Source organism: Ursus americanus, chromosome 15, assembly GCF_024610735.1.
Source record: "Ursus americanus isolate L20-20 chromosome 15, mUrsAme1.1.p, whole genome shotgun sequence".
Lineage (NCBI taxonomy): Eukaryota > Metazoa > Chordata > Mammalia > Carnivora > Ursidae > Ursus > Ursus americanus.
Window position 1 is genome coordinate 37,662,528 of NC_142141.1, and position 11,461 is coordinate 37,673,988.

General features: G+C 41.7%; 1 long non-coding RNA gene across 1 annotated transcript in view; it reads right to left on the minus strand.

Moving 5' to 3' along the window:
* Positions 1–11,461, minus strand: part of LOC123785482 (uncharacterized) — a 42,993-nt gene that overhangs the window by 29,806 nt on the left and 1,726 nt on the right. Inside the window, exon 2 of the long non-coding RNA XR_015726879.1 lies at positions 2,641–2,735. This is a non-coding gene — a long non-coding RNA (uncharacterized LOC123785482). The remainder of the gene's footprint in view (positions 1–2,640; positions 2,736–11,461) is intronic.

The window sequence follows — 11,461 nt, forward strand, 5'->3', positions numbered from 1 at the left end:
ACACAGAGACGTATATTTATATATGTATACTGTGTGTGTGTGTGTGTGTGTGTGTGTGTGTTTGTGTGTGTGTGTGTGTCTGCCAACAGGTACAAATCAGCAGCAATGGCTGCTAGCATCATCAGGGGCTCTCACCCCCTGACCCCCAGCCAGCGGCTGGTGGGCTGGATTGACCACATCCTCCAGACAGGGGGTGCAGCACGCCTCAAGTCCCATGCCTTCCAGCAGCTGTGGCATGAGCAGTACTTTCTTGACGTCTTCTTTTTTTTTTTTTTTTTTTAAAGATTTTATTTATTTATTCAACAGAGATAGAGACAGCCAGCGAGAGAAGGAACACAGCAGGGGGAGTGGGAGATGAAGAAGCAGGCTCATAGCGGAGGAGCCTGATGTGGGGCTCGATCCCATAACGCTGGGATCACGCCCTGAGCCGAAGGCAGACGCTTAACCGCTGTGCCACCCAGGCGCCCCTTCTTGACGTCTTCTTGTTCCTGCTAGTGGTCACCCTGGCCACCATTTAGCTGTCTGGGAAGCTGCTAGGCATGGTCGGGTGGCTGTGTGGGGCCAGGAAGCTGAAACAGATGTGACGTGGATGCATCCGAGGGCTGGATGTGTTGGGAATTCACTGGTTCTTAGTATGTCTCACACTAGCATAGACCATGCTGGTCTCCCACTACCCTGGCTCCAATTGACATCAACTCCTCTTGTTTATATTAGCACAACCTGCTTCTTTTTGTTGTTGTTGTTCAGTTAGCCACAGTATAGTACATCATTAGTTTTTGAGGTAGAATTCAATAGTTGATTAGTTGCATATATCACCCATGGATGTTTCTTTCTCTATTAACATTTTCTTGTCAGAACTCTTTGGCTTCTTGGCTTACTGAATAGCTGGGGCTATGCTTTGTTTATGCCCCTGTGTGATTTGTCCTACTTTTCAGATTTAAAACCTTGTCCCTAGCTCATCACTCTTCTCTCCTAGGCACTATCCTCCGATGATTCTAGCCTCCTGATTCAGCCACTTTCTCAGTCTATTTCTCTCACTCTTGCCTCCGTCCCTGTAGTAGATACTGTCAAATCCTACTTTATGCTCTGGACTTTCCAGTGTGCTCTTACGAGTGCCAGAGGTCAATATCTGCAACTCTGAGCATGAGTGATCCTTTCCCCAGACCTGTGGGAGGCTATGTTGCCCATGTATAAGACAGTCTGGAAATTCCAGTTAATAAACAAACTTGGGAGCGACCCTTAACCAGCAGTTCTTGGGATTTAGCATATAAAGAGCCCAATTCCCTTTCCTTTCTTGTGGAATAATTTTGTGTCATGTTTTTTGTACCGTTTTGCAGTTTTCCTATGGAATTAAGTTATGGTAACTGACTTATTGAGTCACCCTTTATTGACTGACTTTCCTTCTCTGTATCAGTTTCCCATTTTCACACCAGTGTCCCCAAGCATTTCCCAAATAAACTACTTGTACTCAAGTCCTTATCTCAGGGTCTGCTTCTGGGACTGCAATGGACTGAAAGTTTCCCCTAAATTTGTATGTTGAAAACCATACCCCGATGTGATGGTATTTGGGAGTGTGGCCTTTGGGAGGCAATTAGGTAATGAGAATAGAGGCCCCGTGAATATTAGTGTCCTTATAGGAAGAGGCCAGAGAACTAGCTAATTCTCTTTCTACCATGTGAGGATAAAATGAGAAGTCAGCTATCTACAAGCCAGGAAGAGTCCTCACCCAAAGCCAACCAAGTTGGCACACTGATCTCAGACTACTCAGCCTCTAGAATGATGAGATATTAATTTCTTTTGTTTTCTTAATTTTTTTTAATTTAAGGATTTTATTTGTTTATTTGAGAGAGAGAGTGTGTGTGAGAGAGCTAAATCATGAGATGGGGGCAGAAGGAGAGGGTGAAGCAGAATCTGCATTGAGCAGGGAGCCCGATGCAGGACTTAATCCCAGGATTCTGGGATGATGACCTGAGCCTAAGGCAGATGCTTAACCAACCGAGCCGCACAGGCGCCCCAAATTTCTTTTGTTTATAGGCTACCAGATTAATGGTGTTTTGCTATAACAGCCAGAACTTAGTAAGACAAACCCAAATTGCCTCTTCTTCTGAGCTCTCTTCAAAGTTCCAGAAAGAGGCCCCGTAAGTATGTGCAGACACTCTCTCCCACAATCTTCCCTCCCAGAATTCCACTGCAGCTATAGTATCCCCTCCTGCAGGGACCACCATCTCTGCTGACCACACATAGGGCCTACAGTTTGTTCCATAGTTTCTACTTTCATGAAATCTTGCCATGACACCTGCTTTCTAAAATAGGGTTATGAGAAAGTCAAACAGGACCATGAGAGTTGTGCTTAGCCTTAATATGTTTTTGTGATTCAGGCAGCAGGATATGTGGTGATTTCAAAGACTATTTCGATCAGGAAAAGAATTCCATCCCCTTCTCATTTCATAGCAATGGACCTTCCTATATATTATGTAACACTAGAAATTAAATTGACTAGTTGTCATAGAAGTTCAAAAATTAGTGGCTTAAACATATGAAGAGTCTATTTCATTCTTACATGAAAGATGGCTGGAGGTTGGAAATGTGGAACTAGAATGGCAGTTCCCTAATGTCAACAGTTCCCCGGTCCCCTCTTACCTTTCTGGCTAGCCACTCTTGCTGGTTGCTTCCATCACAAGGTTTCTTCATGGGTGCTGTGTGCATGCTGTAGCTGGAGCCAGAAGATATGTGCTCTAGGCAAGGAAGAAGGAGGAAAAAAAGAATTCTGTGTGATACAAGGAGAATAATGGCTCCCCGCAAATGTCCATGTCCTAATACCTGGAACCTGTAAGTATGTTAGGTCACGTGGCGAAGGTGATTAAGATTGCAGATGGAATTCAGATTGCTAATCAGCTAACTTTAAAATAGGGAGATTGTCCTGGGTTATCTGGTGGGCCTGATGCAGTCACAAAGGCCCTCTACAGTTGAAGGAGAGGAAAGGCAGAGAGAGATGTGGCCATGGAAGCATGGCCAGAGAGATGCAATGTAGCTGACTTTGAAGACAGAAGAGGAGCTCTGAACCAAGGAATGTGGAGCTCTAGAAACTGAAAAGGCAAGGAAATGAATCCATCCCTAGGGTCCCCAAAAGGAGCACAGCCATGCCAACACCTTGATTTTAGCCCATAAAACCAACATTTACAAAAGTGTAAGATAATAAAGTCATGTTGCTTTAAGCCACCAAGTTTGCAGAAATTAGTCACAGCAGGAAGTAGAAGCCTAATAGTGCATGTCAGCCTTGAAAGCTATAACTATTCAGTGACTCCCATTTAACTTTCATTAAGCAGAACTATGTCACATGATGATCCCAGCTACAAAAGAGGCTGGAAAATGTAGAGCCTTTTCCTTTTGTTTGTAAGTTTAATCCCAAATAAAATTGAGTTTTGTTTAGTAAGCAGGATGGGAAAAGGAATATTAGGTCAGGCTTTGATCAGAGAAGAAAGAACACTATGAATTATATAGAAAAAAAGACTTATCATTTGGGCTAGACCTTACATATTTGAGGCAGCAGGTGGAAGATCTCATGTAAGCTTCTAGTATTGATATTTAAGTCAGTCAGACTGGCTGTGAGGAAAAATAAAGTGGATGAGGATGAGAGCAGGAATACACTGAAACCAGCAAGGATGACCTGGGACTTCTGGGGATGACTAGAACCCATGTAATGTCTCTCATACCTCCAACCTCAATGTGCTGGGGGACCTATCAGAGAAGCTGGCCTCTTTATCACAGAGCTGCATGTGCACCTGGCCCAGAACTCACAGAAGCTGAAGGAGGGAGCTGCAGGATCGGTGCTACGGCTCCACACCAATATAGAATGTGTTTCCATTTGTATCTTCTTTAATTTCTTTTAGCAATCTTTTGCAGTTTTCATTGTACAAGTCTTTCACCTCCTTGGCTAAGTTAATTCCTAAGTATTTCACTTTTTTGTGATGCTATGTAAATGGAATTGCTTTGTAGATTTCTTTTCAGATTGTTTGTTGTTAGCATAGAAATGCAGTTGATTTTTGTGGCTTACTTTGTATTCTTGCTATATTGCTGAATCCATTTATTAGTTCAAACAAGTTTGTGTCTGTGTGTGTGTGTATGTGTGTATAATCTTTAGAATTTTCTACATGTAAGATCATGTCATCTGTGAATAGAAATAATTTTACTTCTTGCTTTCCAATTTGGGTGCCTTTTATTTCTTTTTCTTGCTTAATTGCTCAGGCTAGAACTTCTAGTACTATGTGGAATAGAAGTGGTAAAAACAAGCATCCTTTCTTTGTTCCTGATCTTAGAGAAAGCTTTGTCTTTCATCATTGAGTATGAAGTTTGCAGCGGATTTTTCATTTATGGCTTTTATTATATTGAATGTTTTTATCATGAAAGGGTGTTGAATTTTGGCAAATGCTTTTTCTGCATCAATTTTTTTCCTTTGTTCTGTTAAAGTGGTGTATTACATTGATCAATTTCCATATGTTGAACCCTCTTTGCATTCCAGGATAAATCTTGCTTGGTATTGGTATGTAATCAACTTTATATGCTGTTGAATTTGGTTTGTTAGTACTATAGACCCTTGAATAGCATGGGGTTAGGAGAGCTAATCCCTCACATGGTAAAAAATCTGCATATATTTTGACTCCCCCAAAACTTAACTACTAATTTCCTACTGTTGACCAAAAGCCTTACTAATAACATAAAGAGTTGATTAACATACACTTTGTACGTTGTATTATATACTAGATGTATATGTATTACTAGTACATGTATTACATATACCACATGTATATGTTATATGTATTATACACTACCATAAATAAGCTAGAGAAAAGAAAATGTTATTAAGAAAATCATTAGTGAAAATATATTTACAGTACTGTACTGTATATACTGAAAAAAATCCACATACAAGCAATGCAGTTGCTTTAGAACTGCAGGGGACCCATGCAGTTCAAGTCCATTTGCTCAAGGGTCAACTGTGTATATCCAGTCTAAAGACAACAAAAACTGCAAACAAAACTTGTCTGTTGAGTAGGTTTTTCACCATTGTGTGGGTTAGTATATTTGACCTCACTTTCTAGGCATGATAGCACAGAGCAAATGAGTAAATGTATTGATGTTGTTTCTTACTTTTGGAAAAGAAAATTACAAATGTGGAAATGGGGAAGATTAGAACAACCGCTGTGATGTATTGAACTGAGATATCAGTATAAATTATAAACTGATTTTTTGTAACTAGGTAATAGACATAGCTACAGCATCAATAAGTAGAGAAACAAATAGGATCTTGATATCTATATCTATAACCATGTATTTCCTAGCTGTCTCCACTGAAAGGATTATAAACAGTGGTGATTTGTTAGCAATGAGCACACCTAGCAACATTTTGGGTATCTTTTGGTCTAGTAGATCATGAACTCCGTGAAGACAGTGACTGACTTAGGCAAACTTTACCTTTCAGCATTAATTTGGATTCTGTGCATACAGGAATCTTTATAAAATTAAACTGTTTATAGGCACCCAGCTGGTAAATTTCAGGGCCAGATTATAATTACCTGAAAACCAGCCTTCTCTGTCCAGCCTAAGCTGCTGAGAACCGTCATCTAATGTTGTAACGGCCCCCTCTGTCTCTGTTAACAGGTAGAAATCAGCAGCAGTGGCTGCCAGCATCATCAGACACGCCTACCCCCTGACACCCAGGGGCTGGTGGGCTGGATCTACCTCCAGATGGGGAGGCAAGGACACCTCCAGCCCCACCCATCTCAGCAGCTGCAGCATGAACAGTACCTTCTCAACATCTTGTTCTGCTGGTGGTCATCCTAGGCAATGTGTGGCTCTGTTGGAAGCTACTGAGTGTGGTGGTCAGCTGGCTGTGTGGGGCCAGGAAGCTGAAGAAGGCCTGATGCCAAGTGTAGCCATAGGAGAAGAGTATGGGGGGATGGTGTTACCATTTCTTATGAAATTCCCACTGATTCTGGCAATTCTTGTTCTCCACATCATATCCGCTTGTTAATTTTGTTGCAATTCCTTCTCATTGGCTTCTTCCTAAAATTGGAACTCTTTATTCAGCCCTTATGGTTGTCTTTATTTGCCAGTCAGCAAGGGCTGTTCTGTGATTTTTGTCCCAGGATAATTTGGACCAGTGACCCTCATATTTTAAGGCTTGAAGCCACTTTCCTTGTCATGCTCCTCGTTGAGGCACTGAGCCTGAACCATTCCAGCCTCCATGTCCAGTATCTTCTCAGCCTGTTTCCCTCACTCCTGCCCCTACCACTTGAAATAACACCTAAAACAGGTACTTTACAGAGGGAGGGAGAAAAGATGGCAGAGGAGTAGGGGACCCCTTCTTCAGCAGGTCCCTTGAGTTGAGCTGGATATCTACCAGACCATCCTGAACACCCATAAAATCAGCCTGAGACGCAGGAAGATACATCTGGATCTCTACAAACGAACATCTCCAGCGCTGAGTATTGAGGTACGAAGCGGGGAGCCATGAATCTGTGCACAGATATCGGAAGATAAACGGAAGGGGGAGGGAGCTGCCGCGCTTGGGCACCAGGAAGCGGTAGCCACCTGCACGGGGGAGTGGGCGGGCTCCCGGACCAGCACCCGGGAGAGAGCAGACTGAGACCCTGAGCCTGGGAACGCGTGCGACCAGTCTGAAAACCAGAGCTCCGGAGCGCTCACTCGAACTAGACTGAAACCAAGAGCTCGGGAGCATGCACACAACCAGACTGAAAACCGGCGCTCTGGAGCGCATGTGAACCACACTGAAACAGGAAGGTCGGGAGCGCACGCGGGAACTGGGGGCGGCTGGTGGTGTTAGAAACACAAAGGACAGAGACGTGCGGGCCCTGGAAGTGAGGGCTGGGACACGGGCTGTGGGGTGCACATCCCGGGACACTGCAGGGTTTTGGGCAGCACTGACAGAAAAAGAGTTAAAGTGGCCAGAAGACCCCAGTGGAGAGCGGACTGCGATCTCTCTGTCCTGAGACAGAGGCTGGGATTTGGCCACTGCCAAATTATGGATATGGATATAACCAAATTGTCAGAAATGGAGTTCAGGGTAACAATGGTCAAGATGATGTGTAGGTTTGAAAAAAATATTAACGAAAATATTAAAGAGAATATAGAATCTCTAAGGGCAGAAATGAGAGCGAATTTCACAGAAATTAAAAATGCTATGAATCAATTGCAGTCTAAACTAGACGCTCTGACAGCCAGGGTAAATGAGGCAGAAGAACAAATTAGTGAATTGGAGGATGGGATGGTAGAAGAGAAAGTTAAAACAGAAACTTGGCTCAAAAAAAATCCAATCACAAGAATGTAGATTACGGGAGATTACTGACTCAATGAAATGTTCCAATGTCAGAATCATCGGCGTCCCCAAGGGGGTGGAGAGAGAGGTCTAGAAGAGATATTTGAACAAATTGTAGCTGAGAACTTCCCTAATCTGACAAAGGAAACAAGCATTCGTGTCCAAGTGGCAGAGAGGACCCCTCCCAAGATCAATGACCACAGACCTATACCACGTCATGTCATAGTGCATTTCGCAAATATTAGATCCAAGGATACAGTATTGAAAGAGGCCAGGGGAAGAAAATCCTTATGTACAGAGGGAAGAATATCACAATAACGTCAGACCTGTCTACAGAGACCTGGCAGGCTAGGAAGTGTTGGCAGCACATTTTCAAAGCTCTATCTGAGAAGAACATGCAGCCAAGGATCCTTTATCCAGCAAGGCTGTCATTCAGAATCGTTGGAGAGATAAGTACCTTCCAGGAACGGCAGAAACTGAAGGAATTCGTAACCATCAAACCAGCCCTACAAGAAATATTAAGGGGGGTTCTATAAAAGTAAAAAGGCCTCAAGAGTGATACAGAACAGAAATTTACAATCTATAGAAACAAAGACTTCACAGGCAACATGACATCATTAAAATCATATCTCTCAGTAATCACTCTTAATGTGAATGGCCTAAATGCTCCCCTAAAATGCCACAGGGTTGCAGATTGGATAAAAAGACATGACCCATCCATTTGCTGTCTACGAGAGACTCATCTTGAACCTAAAGATACATCCAGACTGAAAGTGAAGGGATGGAATACCATTTTTCATGCCAAGGGACCTCAAAAGAAAGCTGGGGTAGCAATTCTCATATCAGACAGATTAGATTTTAAACTAAAGACTGTAGTTAGAGATACAGAAGGACACTATATTATTCTTAAAGGATGTATCCAAGAAGTGGATATGACAATTATAAATATCTATGCCCCCAACAGGGGAGCAGCTAGATACACAAGCCAACTCTTAACCAGAATAAAGAGACATATAGTGAATAATACGTTAATAGTAGGGGACCTCAGCACTCCACTATCAGCAATAGACAGATCACCTAAGCAGAAAATCAACAAAGAAACAAGAGCTTTGAGAGACATACTGGACCAGATGGACCTCATAAATATGTACAGAACACCAAATCCCAGAACAACAGAATACTCATTCCTTTCGAACGCATATGGAACTTTCTCCAGAATAGACCATATACTGGGTCACAAAACAGGTCTCAACTGATACCAAAAGACTGAAATTATTCCCTGCATATTCTCAGACCACAATGCTTTGAAATTGGAACTCAATCACAAGGAAAAATTTGGAAGAAACTCAAACGCTTGGAAACTAAGAACCATCCTGCTCAAGAATGATTGGGTAAACCAGGAAATTAAAAATCAATTTAAACAATTTATGGGGACCAACGACAATGAAAATACATCGGTCCAAAACCTATGGGACACTGCAAAGACAGTCCTAAGGGGAAGATACATAGCCATCCAAGCCTCACTCAAGAGAATAGAAAAATCTAAAATGCAGTTTTTATATTCTCACCTCAAGAAGCTGGAGCTGGAACAGAAGAACAGGCCCAACCCACACACGAAAAAGAGGTTGATCAAGATTAGAGCAGAGATCAATGAATTAGAAACCAGGAGCACAGTAGAGCAGATCAACAGAACTAGAAGCTGGTTCTTTGAAAGAATAAATAAGATCAATAAGCCACTGGCAAGACTTATCCAAAAGAATAGAGAAAGGACCCAAATTAATAAAATTATGAATGAAAGGGGAGAGGTCACAACCAACACCAATGAAATAGGAAGGATCATTAGAAACTTTTATCAACAGCTTTATGCCAATAAATTAAACAACCTGGAAGAAATGGATGCCTTCCTGGAAACCTATAAACTACCAAGACTGAAACAGGAAGAAATTGATTATTTTAAACAGACAGATTAATTATGAAGAGATTGAAGCAGTGATCAAAAACCTCCCCAAAAACAAGAGTTCAGGGCCTGACGGATTCCCCGGGGAATTCTACCAAACATTCAAAGAAGAAATAATACCTATTCTCCTGAAGCTTTTTTAAAACAGAAACAGAAGGAAAACTACCAAACTCATTCTATGAGGCCAGTATTACCTTGATCCCCAAACCAGGCAAAGACCCCATCAAAAAAGGGGAATTACAGACTGATATCCCTGATGAATATGGACACCAAAATTCTCAACAAGATCCTAGCTAATAGGACCCAACAGTACATTCAAAGGATTTATCCATCATGACCAAGTGGGATTCACCCCCTGGGATGCAGGGGTGGTTCAACATTCACAAATCAATCAGTGTGATAGATCATATCAACAAGAAAAGAGTCGAGAACCATATGAATCTCTCAATTGATGCAGAAAAAGCATTTGACAAAGTACAGCATCCTTTCCTGATTAAAACCCTTCAGAGTGTAGGGATAGAGGGTACTTTCCTCAATTTCATAAAAACCATCTATGAAAAGCCTACAGCGAATATCATTCTCAATGGGGAAAAGCTGAAAGCCTTTCCCTTAAGATCAGGAACACAACAAGGATGCCCACTCTCGCCATTATTATTCATGACAGTACTAGAAGTCCTTGCAACAGCAATCAGACAACAAAAAGGGATAAAAGGCATCCAAATTGGCAAAGAAGAAGTCAAACTGTCTCTCTTCACAGATGACATGATACTCTATATGGAAAACCCAAAAGACTCCTCCCCCAAACTACTAGAACTTATAGAACAATTCAGTAATGTGGCGGGATACAAAATCAATGCTCAGAAATCAGTTGCATTTCTATACACGAGCAATGAGACTGAAGAAAGAGAAATTAAGGAATCCATTCCATTTACAATAGCACCAAAAATCATACGTTATCTCGGAATAAACTTAAGCAGAGATGTAAAGGATCTATATTCTAGAAACTACAAATCACTCTTGAAAGACATTGAAGAAGGCACAAAAAGATGGAAAAATATTCCATGCTCATGGATCAGAAGAACAAACATAGTTAAAATGTCTATGCTACCCAGAGCAATCTACACTTTCAATGCCATCCCGATCAAAATACCAATGACATTTTTCATAGAACTGGAACAAACAGCCCTTAAATTTGTATGGAACCTGAAAAGGCCCCGAATCACCAAGGAATTGTTGAAAAGGAAAAACAAAGCTGGGGGCATCACATTGCCGGACTTGAAGCTATACTACAAAGCTGTGATCACCAAGACAGCATGGTACTGGCACAAAAACAGACACATAGACCAATGGAACAGAATAGAGAACCCAGAAATGGACCCTCAGCATTTTGGGCAACCAATCTTTGACAAAGCAGGAAAAAACATCCAGTGGAAAAAAAACAGTCTCTTCAATAAATGGTGCTGGGAAAATTGGACAGCTATATGCAAAAGAATGAAACTTGACCACTTTCTCACACCATACACAAAGATAAAGCCCAAATGGATGAAAGACCTCAATGTGAGACAGGAATCCATCAAAATCATAGAGGAGAATGTAGGCTGCAACCTCTTTGACATCGGCCACAGCAACTTTTTTCATGACACATCTCCAAAGGCAAGAGAAACAAAAGAAAAATGAACTTGTGGGACTTCATCAAGATCAAAACTTCTGCACAGCCAAGGAAACAGTCAAAAGAACTAAGAAGCAGCCCAGGGAATGGGAGAAGATATTTGCAAATGACACTACAGATAAAGAACTAGTATCCAAGGTCTACAAAGAACTTCTCAAACTCAATACACAAGAAACAAATAATCAAATCAAAAATGGGCAGAAGATATGAACAGACAGTTTTCCAATGAAGACATACAAATGGCTAACAGACACATGAAAAAATGTTCAAAATCATTAGCCATCAGGGAAATTCAACTCAAAACCACATTGAGACACCACCTTATGCCAGTTAGAATGGCAAAAATGGACAAGGCAGGATACCACAAATGTTGGAGAGGATATAGAGAAAGGGGAACCCTCTTACACTGTTGGTGGGAATGCAAGTTGGTACAGCCACTTTGGAAAACAGTGTGGAGGTCCCTTAAAAAGTTAAAAATTGAGCCACCCTATGATCCAGC